This window comes from Populus nigra, chromosome 7 (assembly GCF_951802175.1).
Source record: "Populus nigra chromosome 7, ddPopNigr1.1, whole genome shotgun sequence".
Classification (NCBI taxonomy): domain Eukaryota; kingdom Viridiplantae; phylum Streptophyta; class Magnoliopsida; order Malpighiales; family Salicaceae; genus Populus; species Populus nigra.
In genome coordinates this window covers 181839-199999 of record NC_084858.1, presented here as the reverse complement: position 1 = coordinate 199999, position 18161 = coordinate 181839, and positions in this window count along the sequence as shown.

Sequence of the window (18161 nt, the reverse complement as noted above, 5' to 3'; positions counted from 1 at the left end):
AAACTTTTCGTTGGTGTTTAACCAAGAAAATTACAAAAACAACATATGATGACCTTATAATTATGACTAAGAACATGTTTGTTTACCCTATTATTTATGTTTTTGGGGTTGAAAAGCATAATTTTTTATGCTTTTCAACCCAGAAACTAGAAGCATGAGAGGTTGTGGGTCTCTTAATTAGCTTTTCACTTCATAAAATTTGCATTAATTAGATATCTAAATCAAATGTTATTATAAAAAACAAAATGATGCGTATTTTTTTAAGGTTGTCTTCTTAAACTTATATATATATATATATATATATATATATATATATATATATATATAGAGAGAGAGAGAGAGAGAGAGAGAGAGAGAGAGAGAGACTTGGTTTATATATATTCCTTACCTAGTTGTCTCACATTAAGAATAACTATTTATAAATATCATGCATAATTTATCGAGTTCTATAGTTTTTTTTTCTTTCAAAGACGAGAACTTCATTATTATCTGGTATAGCCAATAAGAAAATAGCTAAATATATAAGATGAGAAAAAAGAATAACAAATATAATATCAAATACTGTACAAGTAAAACATGAACCAAACAAAACTTAAAAACACTTTCCAATTAACCCACAAAACTAGATCATAATCAAAATTATGAAATTGGAAAAACTAAATTCATACAATTAAATTTACTCCCTTATGAAGTCTCTATTTAACCAAATGATCTGCGACATATCAAACTTCCCAAATGACGTAGCTTTCTTGAGTGATGATATTTTATCAAGAAGATACCATGGTCTCCACTATATGTTGCTGTTGTTTTCGAAGTGTATTTTTTTCTCTGTATTTTCTTTTTCTTGATTTCGTCATCCTTTTGGGGATGTGGATTGTATATGTACTGCCACTATCTTTGTGCTTTGATCTTTCGCTTGTAAGTTCTTATCAAAGTAATATAATGCTTCTGAACCTATTCACCAAAATTATCAAAATCACTACCAGATTTAAAAATTTTAGCGACAAAAATTTTAGTTGATATTTATACTCATAGTCCATCAGTAAGTATTTTACCAACAAGCTCACGGATAGAAATAGTCCACTGAGAAAACTTTAGTCGGTAATTTCTAGTCTGTTGGTGAGTCTGAAGGTAATAAATTTACCGATGGATTTCCAAACAGACAAAGCAAGCCAAAAAAAATTTTATCTGCTTCATTCCGTCAGTATTTCTCTTGGGAAATTTGTCATATAATCGATGGAATACCGTATGCAATTCTTGGTGTTTTTATTTGTTTGTCAGTAAATATAAGATATTACTAATGGGATACCATCTGTAATTATATCGAAGAGTTAAAAGGAGCAGTGGCATTTGCAATAATTCTTTTTCAACTCTCTATAATATACCAACAGAACTGTTTCGTCGATAATCTTGTCAATAATAATTTAAAATATTTTTCTTAAAAAAATATATTGAACAGAAGTAGAAGAATAATTAAAATCAAATATATAAAAAGAAATCAAAATAATATAAAAATTAAATATTTATTATAAACTTAAATATTTATACATTCATATACAATAAATTTAAAACAGAGACGGCGATGGAGGAGGAGGAATAAATCTAAAACAGAGATGGTGTTGGAGAAAGGGGAGGAGGGCTAGTCGTCGCTAAGACCGTAAAGCCAATAAGGAGGACCACATGGATCACTCATGTGTGATCTCATTTTAATTACCACTCGACAGAGTTCTTCCTAATACGGAGTGAGTCATTCATATTTTTCACTGAGATGGGTCGTCTGATCCTGTATTTGTTAGTCTAACATTACCTCAAACACAGGAGTTTGAGTAATTGGAATCGATTGCAAGCATCCAATGATTGAAACATTGTTAGTTGTCCACGAGTTCCTAACCGTAATGTTAGAGAGTCCGTACACCTGATTTCTATTGGGCCAACTGGATGATTTTACCACTAACCACAAATTCAGATCAAGATTTAGATGGGTCGAAAGATTATTCTCATATCTCTTCTTCAAGCGGATGTTATATGTATTTTGGAAGGAAAAGATAAATTCATCAAATTGAAGGAAATTATAACTTAATTAAAAAACTTATTGAAAACCAACATACCATAAAGTGTTGAGCTCGATTGTCCACGAACTAATGCACCTTTTTTTGGCGGTCATCACTATGCACAAGCATTTCAACAAAAAGTTTCATCGGGCTTGGCACCCGTCTAAGATTCGTAGCCTGCAAGATAAAAATATTGTCAAATAAATATATTTATAAAAAATAAAAAATAAAAATAGAAGTAATAAAAAAATCATTACCATCTGCTTCACATGTGAAACGAATGGAACAGGGCCACCAGTGTGCATGGTAACAGAACCGTGAACACGCCAATGTCGGTGTTCTTCGTACCGGACTATGACCGTTAAGTGAAATATATGGATGTCACGTACTGAATGTAGTCTACCCATACAGCCTCTGAGATATATGGTGGTCTAAAATCCTTCCAAACCACCACATCATTTCACGTTGGAAGCTCGCTTTCTCTCACATATTTTTTTGCTTTCTTTTTCGCCTCATACCAAAAATCATGTAAGCTATATGTTACAAATAAATTATCTATTAGTAGATGAAAAATAAAATTTTAATATTTTAAATAATTAAATTATCTTAATTTCAATCTTATCTAGTTGCACCATGATTCTCTCAAACCCTCCTCACAATATTATCATCAACTCTCTCTCATTCAGATTTTCCCTTGCAATAAAAATTTATAAAAGGAAAATTTTAGTAATTTCAATAAACTAACTAAAGTAACATAATAAAAAAATATTTAAGTTAATACTAACTTTAAACCTTGAAAATCATGCATCGACCTGCGATTTCCATTCAGGTTATTTGGAAACCTGACTCCATTGAAACAATAGAATTTTTATTGATGATTTAAAGGTCGGTGTTATTGTTCTTTCAACCTCAGTGTTTGTAAACCTAAATTGCATTCGTTAAATAAAATTAATTTAAAAAAATTATTAAACATGTCATTGTGAAAGCACATCAAACTTACATTGAAAGGTTGTCCTTCCACTGGTCCTCATACTTGCGAATAAATGGATCCCGCTATGAAAGGACCCCATTTGATGTTGTGGCATTGCACTTAACGACTTCGCGTTATGAGTCGATGCTTGTTCCTCAAGTGCTTCTTCTTGTTTGGCACCTATAAGAACTAGCAGTGATCCTGTACTTTAATCCTAAATTTACAAAAAAAAAATAATCTAAATTTTCAAAAATTCAAAATAATAATTAAAATTAATCGTACACATTTAATTGAAATTGAACAACAAAATTGAAAAAAAATAACTAAAATTCTTCAAAATAATGAAAAAATTATTTAAATAAGAACTAAAATTAAAAGAAAAACAAAATAAATGAAAAGGGGATTGCCAAAAAACTCAAAAAATAGAAAAATAAGGAGAAAAATAAAGAAAGATAACATACCTTAGGATGAGAAGAGAAGATGATTGATATCTATTCGGGTCGTGAACAGAAATAAAAGTGAAAAAGAAAAGAGAAAAATAGAGAGAGGACAAAAGAAGAAGATAAAGCTTTGTCTTCTATGATTATGGTATTTTATATTAGGTTTTACTGACAAAATTCCTAATGGAATATTAAATATTAATATGTTTAAAATTTTCTTCGGTGATTCTGTTTGTGAAGTCAAAGTAAAATTTTCAATTCGTATGAAAAATTTTAAAAACCCCTCAAAATATTATTGATAGCTTTTCATTCCATTGGGGATTTTATTTGTAAAACAGTAAACAATCAGAAAGAGCATTAATTACTAGTACCTTGAAATTCTCATTCCATTGGTAATTCTGTCAAGAAACGTGTATCGCAATTAAAAAAAAACATAAATTGTTAGTGTGTTGGAATTCTCATTTCTTCGGTGATTCTATTGGTAAAAAACGCATTAATTATCACCACCTTGAGAAGTGAACAATTCTCATCACCACTGGAATATACCGACAGAAATATTTTGTTGGTATATCCATGTGTAATTAACATAATAAACAGTGCTAGAGAGAAGAGAAACAATTTTCTTCGCCATTAAAATATACTAACGAACACATTCAATCGGTATATCCATGTGTAATTAACACCATGAACAATGACAGGGAGAAAGGGAACAGTTCCCTCTGCTTCTGGAATATATCAACGGACATATCCTGATGCCAGATTGTATATGTATTCTCTATCTATATATCCTGCAAATACCTAAATTCATAGTTACATGCACAACACAATAACACTTGTTCACATAACAATAATAAAACAAATATTTCCTTAACATTCAGTAATAAATTAACATCATTGTCATTACTTTGAAGTGTATTTTGTCCATAAATATCACATTATATTTTATTATCAATCAGAATTATCTTATTCTTCGTTAATTGACTCATCCTTATCTCCATCGCAATCTTCTATGTTGATTTCGTCGCTATTATCTTCTTCATTGATTTGTGTATGCTCGCTAGAGCTCAAAACATTATTCAATATTATTGCTGATGTGAAAATTTAAATTTTCTTCTAAGTCATTAAATGGGACAACTCAATATGGATCAACTAACTCACTAAATTGAAAGATGTCATCTCCCACAGTTAATTCATTGTTCCCATGTTGAAAACCTCAACACGACCCCTAGGTTTAATTTTCACTATGAATAACCAATCAACTCTTGAACAATTATCTTTAAAGAAATGGGAGTATGTGTAATAAGCTTGCTAGCATTGATTGATAAAAACAAAGACATTATCGATGTTGTGAAGTCTAGCCTTTTAATTAATTTTGACCAAATCATGATGGGGATCTACTTTGATTGTTTTATCAATGGTGCCATACCAATAACATCTAAATAAAAAAACTATATTTTGTTTGTTATGATATTGCAATTCAATTATCTTTTCTAACTTCCTATAATAATCAACTTCAAACTCGTTAGAAATTGATCCATTAACACAAATCTCATCATTATATATCTTTCTACCATTCTCATATTCTTCAATATGAAACACATGTCCATTGATTAAATACCCGTTGTAGCACTTCGTCTTTCTTTCAGGACCTAGACTTAGTAAAGATAAAATAATATTAGCATTCCTTCCCAATTGATAAACCTGATGCATAAAGTACAACCATGAACAGTTAACAAGAAATATGTAATGAAATTAAGTATCCCAAGAAATAAGGATAATTAAATAGTACTTACATGTGTTCTAAATCACATGGAAAATTGTTCATTTTGTAATTAAAAAATTTAAGATTTAGTCAACTATGAGTCTTGGGACAATAAATATTAACGATTTTACCTACGAAGAATTCAGCAATGTATTAGTTTATGATATCATAAGAGATAAATTATTCAAAAATAATGACATGTTAAGTAGTATACTTACTGAATAAAATGTCTCAATTCATCGCAATTATATAGCACATAATTATATGCTTTTCTGAATTCTATTTCAAATAAATATCTTCCCCTCATAATATTTTTTGGTACAGGTTCTCTAGGATAGGAAAATATTGCCAAGTTCTCACTCAAAAGCACTTCCCCACCATCTTCATACCTTGGAACATGGTTGATTTTTGTTCTTAATTTAGATTTGAAATATTACAAGATAATTGTTGAGATCTCTTCAACAATATAGGCCTTACATATCGAAGCCTCAACATGCATATTTTTTTTTTTACTTTTCTCTTAAGGTTGAAAAAATACCTGCATGGAATTAAATGAATATTTTAAATTATGCAAAGAAAGATAATAAAAAAAAATTATAATGCATATGTAATCCCTAACCTCTTAAATGGATACATCTATCTATATTGGATTGGACTCCAACTTTTACCTTAAATGGTAAATGTATGGGTAGATGCTCTATCGAGTTGAAAATGATGAAGGAAATATCATCTCAAGTTTGCATATTGTCTGGACAATATTCATTTCAATCCTCTCCATGTGTTGTGTTTGTAACTTGTTAGAGCATATATATCTAAATAAATGACTGATCTCCGTAAGTATATCTCATATTCCTTTTGGTAATAAATCCCGATAAGTTAATGAAATGAGTGTTTGTATAAATACATAGCAATCATGGCTCTTCATTCTATATAATTTGTGATCCTCCAAACTCCCCAACCTTGATATGTTTGAGGTATGTTCATCAAGAAAACACTAACTTTTAAGCCACTAGTAGACAAGTAACTATACATTCTTGTCAAAGACGAAGCAAGCTTTGGGCTTTTAAACATGTGACGCAACATAAATCAACTTTATATTTTTACGATGACAAAACAAAACTATATTCATTCTAGCCTTGATATTATTCTTTGTCTTTCCTTTCACATCCATAACCCTGTTGAAAATATTATCTAACACATTCTTTTCTATGTGCATCACATTAAGGTTATAGGCGAGGAGATTGGTTTTTCAATATGAAAACTCTTAGAAAATACTTTGTTTAATCCAATTATAGGTCAAACTAAAACCAAGAAATTTATGTTTACCGAATTAAAAACCATACACAATATCACCATACTCCGACACCAAGTCATACAATTCCTCACCCGAAAGAAGTGGCGGTGTAACATTCATTTCAACTCTACCAACAAATAAATCCTTCTCATTCTTTCTGTAATTGTGATCCGTTGGCATGAACCGCCGGTAACAGTAAAAATAAGATGTTTCATCGTCATTGGTTAATGTGAAGGCCTTGTTATTTTCCATATAATATAGACATGCTAATTTTTCATTCATACTCCAACCAAAAACCATTTTATAAGCAAGAAAATCATTGATAATCCATATCAAAGCTGCCTTCATCAAGAAATTTTATTTCCTTGATACATCATAAGTCAAAACCTTAGATGACCACAACTGTTTTAACTCATCAATCAAAGGTCGAAGTCAAACATCTATATTTCGACCCATACTATTAGGACCATGTATGACCGTAAATAAAAACATGAACTACGGCCTCATACACATCCTCAGTGGCAAGTTGTAAACTATAAGTATCATCGGCCAACAAGAGTAAGGAGCAACAAATGACTTGAATGGATTAAATCTATTTGTACATAATCCAAGACACACGTTTCTTGATTCCACTAAAAATTGAGGATGCACACTATTAAAGTGTTTCCATACTTCACTATTAGAAGGCTGCATCATCACTCAATCCACCACATCATATGATTGGTACCATGTCATGTGCTCAGCAGTCTTTGGTGACATGAATAACCTCTGCAATCTAAGTGTAATTGGAAAGTATCTAAGTTTTCTATGTGTGATAAAAATTCTGCACATGCCAGTTCTGGGTTTATAACGAGAATGTTCACATGTTTTGCACTCGGTCAACTCTACATTTTCAAGATAGTACAACATGCTGAAATTTGGAAACATGTCAATTTACTGGTATCCTAGACCGAGGAGTTTCATCATAGACTTGGCAACATAGAAGTTCTTTTTCAGTCTGTTCCCTTCAAGTAAAATGTTTTTTGCCTATTCAACAATTCTCTTATAATCGGTATCACTCAACCCATGAGCCGACTTGATGGTGAACACTTGTGCAACGATCGATAATTTACTATGATTTATGCAACCATCCCATAATAGTTCGTCAAGATCTTATAAAGATTAAAAAAAAAAACCTTGCTACATGTGTATTATATTCTTCATCTATGATTGGACATTGACCGACATGACCCTGATCCATTCTCATTGCATCCACAACTATATTCCTATAAGGATTACTATTGTCATCTACAACTTTATGCACGTTGCTAGCATTAGAAGTTGACCCAACCATCCTCTCTATCATGGTATCGCGAGAAACATATGGTTCTTCATGTGCATACCAACACAGATATTTCTCCGTGAACCTTTTTTTTTGTAAAAGATGCATCGTTACAATATCTGCATTGATAATTTTTTTATCTGTACACCTCTTACATGAACATCTAATACTGACTCCACTAATATTTTACAGATTAGATAGTGTGTAATTAATAAAACTCTACATCCCATTACAATAATTCATCCTTCACAACCCTTGGGGTGAATCTCGATATATCCATGAACAATGATCCATTACTTATATCAAACCTATTTAAATAATAATGACAACATGTATTAATTAACTATATTAACTAAATAAATTTATAAAAATATTGGTTTAGTTCAATCTTATTCAATCTATTGTAATAGTTCTCTTAATTCATTATCAATTATATATCTAAATAAATTTAAATTTCTACACATTTACTGAAAATTACAACTCAGCAATAGAATTAACAAAATATAAAAATGAACTCATTAAATAAGTCATTATTTATTTCATTACAAAATACTAAAGTAAAAAATTCAACATAAGTTTCATCAGTTTACAAACAAATACAATTTTACAAAATTTAAAACAAACCACAACATGTACAAATCATAAATTCATACAACAAAATTATATGAGAAAAAACAATAAAACAAGTAAATACCTAAATAAAATACATATATTATAAAAATATGCAAAAAAAATAGTATTTAAAAATTGTGTTCAAATAAAAAAATGATAGATTTGCTTACTTAAGGTGGAGAATCCTCAATAAAATTTGAATTAGAACACGAATGTTGATAAACCAAGTGTTGTGGAAAGTTGAATTATGTTGAGATTGAGGGGTTGGTTGTTTGTTGCAGAAAAAATACGTAAGAAAGAAGGAATAATGAGAGGAGATGAGAGTCGATCGTCAGGTCATAAATTAAATATTACGAATATATCTGGCATTTCATTGGTCATTCTGTCGGTAAAAAGTATCACTTCACTGTACAATTTATCTTTTTGAACCTCACTGTAATATCGTTTGTAATTTTATCGGTATATACTGAGAGATTATTTATGTTGGTATATTTACAAACGAACTTTATCGTCAGTAAAAGTTATATGTCATCGTACTTTTTTGACTTTTTTATTCTTTATTTTCCCACTACAATTCCCTCGGTATATACTGACGGAAAATTCTGTTGATAAAATTCACCGCAATATACCGATGAAAAAAATTCTGTCGGTGATTCCATTTGTATTCGTCAAATTTCTGGTATTGAATTCACATAAAATTATTTAAAAACCAAACACATTTATATTTAATAAAAATCCAAATTTATTCATTTATAAAAAATCCTAAAAAATCTTTTAAAATATTTTAATAGAAAATTACAATAAATTAATTAAATCACGTACCTAGAAATTTTTATGGAGGGAGATTGGAACGGTAACACCATGTCATAGGGAAACGTCAAAGAACCATCTCAACCCAATAGCTTAAGTTATTAGGTGAGGTCACAATATATGATTTATATTATTGTCTAACACACTCCCTCAAGTGAAAGCTCTTTGGGCTTAAAATTTGTATAGACTCATATTATCTCGTGTTTAATTTTTATCAAATAAATAAATACGGTGAGATTTGAACTCGTGACCGCTTGATCATCAAAACTCTAATATTATGTCAAATAATCATCTTAACCCAATAACTTAAGCTATTAAATGAAATCTCAATATATGATTTATATTATTTTCTGACATGGAAGACTTTGCAAATAAAAACAATCAACCACTGTGCCATAAAATTCCCATTTTTCTTTTGTTTCTGAAAAAGAAGCAATATAATAATAAATATAATCAAGGCTTCTGAAAAAAAGGTGGAGCACTATAGAAATTGAATTTGCAGATGAGGTGTGTGTGTGTGTGTGTGTGTGTGTGTGTGTGTGTGTGTGTGTGTGAGCTTACATGCTTCTCTTGCGATCAGTTGTAATCTGCTTTTATGAGATAATCTATCTATTTTTTCTAAGAATAAATTATTTAATCACTAAACATTTCTATTTTTAAATATAGCCGCGATAGTGTATATATAGTATTCAAGCATGTTGGGGGAGCTGGCATTGGCAAGTGATCATACGAGGCCTGGAAAGGTGAAAAAGGTAGGCCCCTGCTGATGAGAAATCAATATGTTGACAACATCTTTTCTGTTCTTTAAAAATATCGCCCATCATCTATGTTTTACAGTGAGGTACCTAGACCAGACAATATCCATGCGTAGACATGGAAGTACTTGAATGTGGTTGAACAAGAGCTAGCCCTGCCTCTACATTTGTTTTTGACTTGCTGGACTCCACTGATCAAGTTATGCAAGTTATAAACAAATTAAGTGATTTTTTATAGTCAACTTGTAGGATTGAATGCAACTTGATTTTGAAGGTAGATAATAATATATAATGTTTTAGCTGGGGAACAAGGCATGAGCTGTTGAATATTCTTATAATGCACTGGCTAGACTCTAGAGACCTATCTTTTCTGACCACTAGCTCGCATAATCTACTTGTTCTTCTCAAGGGCACAAGAATCATGTAGGGTGCAGCCAGCTACGATTCTCTCTAGAGTAGTAGACTGGATCGAAGCTTTCTCTTTAAACATCTGCAAGCCATGAAGTTCCCTGGGCAACTTGTTGAAGACTTTCCATTATGATCATAGATGTGGTTTGTGAGGGAATTTTGATGGTAAAAAGGGCTTGAGACAAGGGACCCTCTGTCTCGTATCATTGTTATATATGGAGTGCCTTGTTGAATGAAGAGGTTGAGAAGAGTATATTAATTCTATATCATCAAAAATATATATAAAAAAAACAAGAAGAAGAAGAAGTGAAGCTTACTCGTGTTTTGTTGTTCAAATTCAGAGGAATTCTAAATCAATATCATTTGTCTGGCTTAAAGGGTGACCCTACATGTCTGCACAAGAGGTTCTATAGAGATTGCAGAAAATACATAAGAGGGTTGGAGTTGGTTAAGCTTCATGTCATGTATCTTGGGGTGCCTTGATTTCATCACTGGAAAACTGAATTATTCTGACTACAACTACCCTCTCCTCCACATAATTATACATATTTTCTATAGAAATGATGTAATTATAAATTTTTACAATTTTTTATTGTAATATTATAATTTTCAGTTCTGTTTTTAAAAAAAACAGGTTTTTTTTATACATTTTTTCTCTTTATATTTGAAATTTTTATCATTTTAAATTTAGCCTATATATCACCATTTTTTTTTTCTTATCTTTATTTTTTTCTAATATTTTTTTAGTTTTTCTGTTTTTTTCTTTACACTTTTTCTTTGAAAAAAAAATATTATTTTTTATTTTATACACTTTAAATGCTTATCACTCTACACTTGAATTATTTATCACTATTTTTTTCTTATCTTCATTCTTTAAAAAAAAAATTCTTAAAGATATTTTATTATATGTAAGTATCGACTTTTTGATTTATGATTATATATTTTACTCGATGTCAAAAAACATGTTAATAGCATCTACACATTAAGTCTTTTATGATGGCAAAAAAATCATTCGACTTGTAGCAAGGCAAGTTGAATAGACACTTTAATACTTTGTTTTTTATATTTATTGGCATAGATGGTTATCGATGTATTTAATTAAATACATGCATAGACCTTTTAATTTATAATTAGAATTAAAAAAATACATTTGAAAAACTTGTATATTTATTTTTTTACTAAAAATATATCCAACTTGTAGTGAATTGCAGGGTAAATAACTAGTAATTACTAGATCGCATGGCAGCAAGTTTTCTCTCTTTTCCTGGCTAACTTCAACTAATCTGTTGTGATTTAAAGCTTCTAAAATCATAAATGTTCAGCTTTATGCTACTAGTAAAGGTTATTAAGAGAACAAAGAGACAAATTAAAATAAAATAAAATAAATTTATAAAATATTTTTTTCTTAATATCCTTTAATTAGGATCTTCAATCAAGTTTGATTCGCTTGTTTGTTTAATTGATTCTACGCTACAGAAGAATCACGCCATTAAATTCTCAAATAAATTTGATGAAATGCAATTACTTAGTTACAAGAGAATATAAATTAATTTCTTCATTTGACTGATCTCGTCCGTGGTCTTATATGCATGTTACATATATAATTATACATATAGAAGACCTATTTATGTATAATTAATGATATTATCATTCTTTTAATTCTGAGTACTAGACTGGTAATTGAAGAGGTTAATTTACTGATGAAAATCCATGATTTAATATCATGAATAATGACATTCCACATACAAACAAGTCATAATTAATAATAACAATTTGTTTTTTTATTAAAAAAAAAAACCTTTAAGAGCATGTGATGTAGATAAAGATCCATGCTCCTTTTGAAAGTTATTTAATGGCAATTGACTAGATAGCTAATTAATTTTATTATTGGTTAACTAGTTGTATACAATGTATATGTACGTACGTACACAGCTTAAAGGGCTGCCTGGCATCATATGTGATGTACATGAGGTATTGTCTCCAGATCATTGCTCTCAAATTAATTAAATTATTGTTGACATAATTAAAAATTCACAAGCAGATGGATTTGAAAGGAAAGCAACATATATAACGCTCGTATATAGTTGATATAAATATTAATAAATTATTAATTTTGTGATTATATATATATATATATATATATATATATATATATATATATATAATAAAGTGAAGGATAAATTAAGATCGCTTAGAGTGAAACTTAATCCCCATTACATGTAAATTAACTCAAAGAACTTCCTTAATATTTAATGAAAAAAAACCAACCCAATGAGAGAGAGAGAGAGTGTTAAAGAATGAAGGAAAAAGCTAATTCGTAAAATATTGTTTGATCACCACCCCCTAGCTAGGTATACATATTTGAGCCTCGCCATATAAATTAACATTGGAGCGGTCCCTTTCAGCCGTAGTTCAAGTATATTTTAACCTATTAATTATATTTTAAAATTCAAGATATTTAATTAAAAAGTTATTTAGTATTTAAAATAATAATTAATTAATATATTCAAGTGCTTTTATTTTTCCTTTTAAATTTAAGGAACTCCGGGTTTATAGAACAAGCTTGAATACCTGCAAAAATAATTACAATCAGGGGACTTAAAAATCCTCCAATGAAAAATTCAGTATATTTATGAAAAATATATTAAATGATTTAAGACAATAAATTATTTAAAAGAATTTTAAATTCAAAGAACAAAAATATTAATTTGTTCTTGAATTTTAAGTTGGTTAATACTCTGAAATCTATATATCTTTATATCATGAGATGATATTTATACTCATAAACCTTGTTGTTTTTAAATAAAAAAAAAACTAGAAAGTTATTTGCTTCTAGCGATATTAATGAAATACAAATATTTTTGACATATCATTAATGAGATAGTAAGTATGGTAAGTCTTTTTAAAAGATCTTATATACATGTATATATAATTTAACAAATAATTTAATTAAGGATAAATATTTAATCTACTTAAAAAATCTCTCTAAAAATAACCCTATAGTCTCTTCCCTTTAATAATTCAAGGATTTCAGGATGGATATTTCAAAAAAAAAAAAAACGAAAGGATCTTTTCAATTTCATTTACATGATCTTTTAAAAATAATGATTTATTTTTGGATCCACCGCTGCGTTGAGTTCCACTGGTATCTTACTTTATAGCCATGGACCTTTTTCAATTCATCTACTAAAAATATTCATCACAATCGTCATAAGAAAATTCCAAAAACAAAGCAATCACTAGTCACATCCACCAATTGCAATCTTTTGTCAGCAAATCAAGTGGAAAACACAAGTAGACATTGGAGAAATTGTTTCATTAATTAATTTTCTGTTGAAATTAAATCCAAGCCTGCAGTAATAAATATTAATTAGTACGAGAGAGATTGATTTTTAATTAAAAGTTGACTAAGAAGCTAACTACTACTTGCTAATTAATTAATATATCAGATTAATCAAGGATTAGTTATTTCAATTATATATTATAAAAAAATAATATTGAGGGGTGTAATTTAATTTATTATATTCTAGATTTGTTTTATAAAGACCATTAAAGATTTATATAATTATTTATTTAAGTTTGTAAAATTAATAAAGATATGTGGAACTTATTTAAATATTTACGTTAAATATTAGAATCATTGAAAATTTAAATAGTTATTTATTTAAATTTATAAGATTGATAAAGACACGTGTAAATTTATTGAACATGTACGTTAATCAAGAAAATACATACTAAAAAACACTGTATGCAAGCAGCTTTTTCAATTTATTGTCTTTTTGAACGTCTTTTCAGCCAGATTAGATTAGTGAGTCCGACTGGATCAGCTAGCTGAAGGGTAATTATAACGAAAAACTTAGTCAACGCCAACAATAAATTATTAGGTGTTTGTTGAGCAATTAAAGACCGTTGATATGTTGGAAAGCTCTGATACCGTTGAAAATAGAAACACAATTATGAACCTTGAAGATCAGCAGCCTTTTACTGATCACGATGGGATAGCCACCATGACATGCAGGCTCCCACCTTGCCTGACTTTCTGGTTTCTGTTTTTTGAACTGTGGATGCTCCTTTGGATTCTTCTGCGTACGTGCTAGCTACTGTGACTGGGTGTTTCTCCCGATGGTGATGGGATTATATCCGTAGTTATTTTTTAAAATATTTTTTATTTAAAATATGTTAAAATAATATTTTTTATTTTTTATAATTTATTTTAATATTAACATATTAAAATGATCTAAAAATACTAAGAATTTTAGTTTGTAGCAAAACAAATTCAAGTTTTGATGAAAAATTAGTTGAAACTCTGTTATATGGTATTATGCAATATATATATATATATATATATATATATATATATAGCACTACTCTAGTATTGTAATCTCTATATTTACTATTGTATATTACCATACACATATAAAATATGAAAGGTTAATTAACTAATAGATTAAGCCTCCTATTTTTTCTCAACTTGATATTAGAATCTTAACACATCAAAACTCATATCTCCCTCTTCCTAATGTACTTTACTGCTACCACCAACTTCTCCCTCCATCAAACCGGCACTGCTGCCCGGCCAGCCGACCACTCACAGGCTATTACCGGTGGCCCCTTCCCCTTCCCACATTAACAGTCTCCCTCTCTTGCAGAGCATGACAATGGTTCATCTTCTCATATTTTTGTCATTCCTCTTCATATTATAGGGGCCTCAACTCTAGCTATAGTTGTTTTGTCCAACACTCCACAAGTTATTTCATTGAAACTTATGAACATTAATTATCTCTATTGGCGAATGCAAATGAAGCCGTATCTTCTTGGTCAGGGTGTCTTCCACTTTATTGATGGCTCCATGTTGTGTTCTCCTTCTTATATTTTTAATAGTTCTGTCGGTTCTCTTTCGACCATCAATGCCTTTTTTTTCTATTGGAAGCAACATGATCAACTATTTTGAGTGTGTTATTCTCCTCTCTTTCAATGAATGTATTGTATCATGTGGTAGATTCTTAGACCTCTCATTATGTTTGGCGCACTCTTGAGCAGACTCTCGCATCTTCGTCTAATTCTCGCATTATGCAACTTCATGGGTCTTTTCACAATCTTTGACAAGGTGATGCTTCGGTTGCTATGTATATGCAGTAAGTAAAAACCCTATTTGATGAATTGGTTGTTACGTGATGCTTCAGTTGCTATGTATATGCAGTAAGTAAAAACCCTATTTGATGAATTGGCTGTTACTGGCCGACCAATCTCTCTTGAAGATTTCAACCTCTATGTGTTTTGTGGCCTCCGTGGTGAGTTCAAAGAATTGGTAACCATCCTCACAACCAAGGCAGAATTGTTGTCATATGCCGCTCTTCATAGTCATCTCCTTACCCATGAGTTTCTACACAAGACCTCTCTTCAATCCATAGTTGTCAACCCCTCTCTGCTTCCCATGTCGTCTATGTTGCCTTCTGCCCATCTTGCCCAGTATCACCACATCTTTACTCGGGCTGATATGACCTCTTGTAAACTTGTTGATAGTCTTATTTCTACCTCCAAAGTTACCGTGCTGTCTGATTTCTTGTTATCTGATCCTACATAGCTTCATCAAATCATTAGTGCTCTTCAACATCTCATCTTTATGAGGTCAGACATCTGTTTTGCTATTAATAGAGTTTATCAGTTTATACGTGCTTCTACAAATTCTCATTGGGTTATCGTTAAATGCATTTTGTGTTATCTTCAGGTTATAACATCCTATGGTTTACATATCACTCGCGATTCCTTCTTTACTTTACATGGTTTTACAGATGCAGATTGGGCAGTAACATTGATGATCGCAAGTCTACAGGTGATTACCTTATTTTCTTTGGTCACACAATGATTTCATGGAAATTAAGCAAGCAACGCATTGTTGTCCGCTCCTCTATTGAGGCTGAGTGTAAAGCCTTAACAGACGATACTGCTGAGGTTATCTAACTTCAGTATTTATTAACAAATCTGCAGATCCCTTCAACCTCTGCTCCTACCATTTTGTGTGATAATCTTGGTGCTACTTATTTATCTGCAAATCCTATCTTTTATGCTCGTACTAAACATGTTGAGGCTGATTATCATTCTATATGAGGCAGGGTTGCAAAGAAAGAGATTTAGATTCGTTTTTATCTCTTCTTATGATTAACTTGTAGATGTCTTTACTAAGCCGTTTCCTACCACTTCTTTTACTGCTTTTCAATTCAAGCCTTGGATCGATCCTCCACTCTCGGCTTGAGGGGGTATATTATGGAGTGTGTGCGTGCGTGTGAAATATTATAGGACTATTCTAGTGTTATAATATCTATCTTTACTACTGTATATTGCCTTACACATATAAATAAAAAAAATTAGCCAACTAATATGTTAAACCTCCTATTTCTTCTTAACTTATTTTTAAATATGCAACTGAGAAATTATGTCTTTGACAATATCTTTGATGTTCAGAAATTAGGTTTTTTTTATTAAAGTTCATGAGAAAATTCCCAAATGAAACTAAGTATAACCACTTCATTGTTTTATTAGAATATGTGATCAGATAAAACGCAACCTAACCACACAAACAAACGAACATGGTGATGGACTCGGTGCATAGGTGTGTATGTTTAATCTACAATTAACATTTAACATTTCAAGAAAGAAAGAAAGAAAGAGGCGGTTTGATTATTTGGCCCTGTTTGTTTTTGCGTTTTAAAAGCGTTTTTGAAAAAATTTGAAATTTTTTTAATTTTTTCTTTGCTTTAATTAATATTTTATTGGTGTTTTCAGATTATTTTCATGTGCTGATGTCAAAAATAATTTTTTTAAAAAATATATTATTTTGATGTATTTTTAAGTGAAAAATATTTTGAATTTCTTTGAAATTTAAATATCTTGAAATAATTAAAGTTAAACGAAAATAAAAAGGAAACTATAATTAAAATAAATATATGGTTGATTGTTCGATAGGAAACGGTTGGCATTAACTAATTTGTGGAATAATTGAATTTCGAAATTGCCGACAATCATTAATATTAATGCTCCTGAGTCGGGAGGCACCTAGAGATGATATACGTTGGTGTCAAGTGAAAAGAACAATGGAGCTGCAGACTAATAATTACTTTGGGATGCAGACCCTTCCTGCAAACCTAATTAATTTAGAACTCATGAGGCACGTTCATTTTCCCTGCCATTAGCCTCGACTAGGCTTTCTCTTTATTTTTTTTTATTTTAATATCATTTTAATGTGTTGTATCAAAAATAAATTTTAAAAAATAAAAAAATATTATATTAATATATTTTTAGGTAAAAAATATTTTACAAAACAATTACAACTACATTCGAGATAAATTTATCAGAATTGAGGCAGCATCAGCATGTGTAGCTCTTTCCACTCCTGCCTGCATGCACTAGTACGAGTGTGTGTATGAAAATAAATTAATATGCATAATATAATTTTGAAGGTTAATAATTTGATATGTCTTTCATATATTATCGGAGAAAATTTGGTATAAAGATAAAGGAACAGAAAAAAAAATCTAATAAACATTATTATTTTTAAGGTATATACCTGTCCAGCAACACATTCACAGTACAACGTGCAATTACTGCGCTTCTAAACTCTCTAGGGAAAAAAAAAGTACAAGAAGAGACAAAAAAGAAAATATTTCATGCAGTAACAAGTTTATTTATAGATTTTTTTTTAATTTAACCGGATTATTATTATTCAATTTAATCCCAGCAA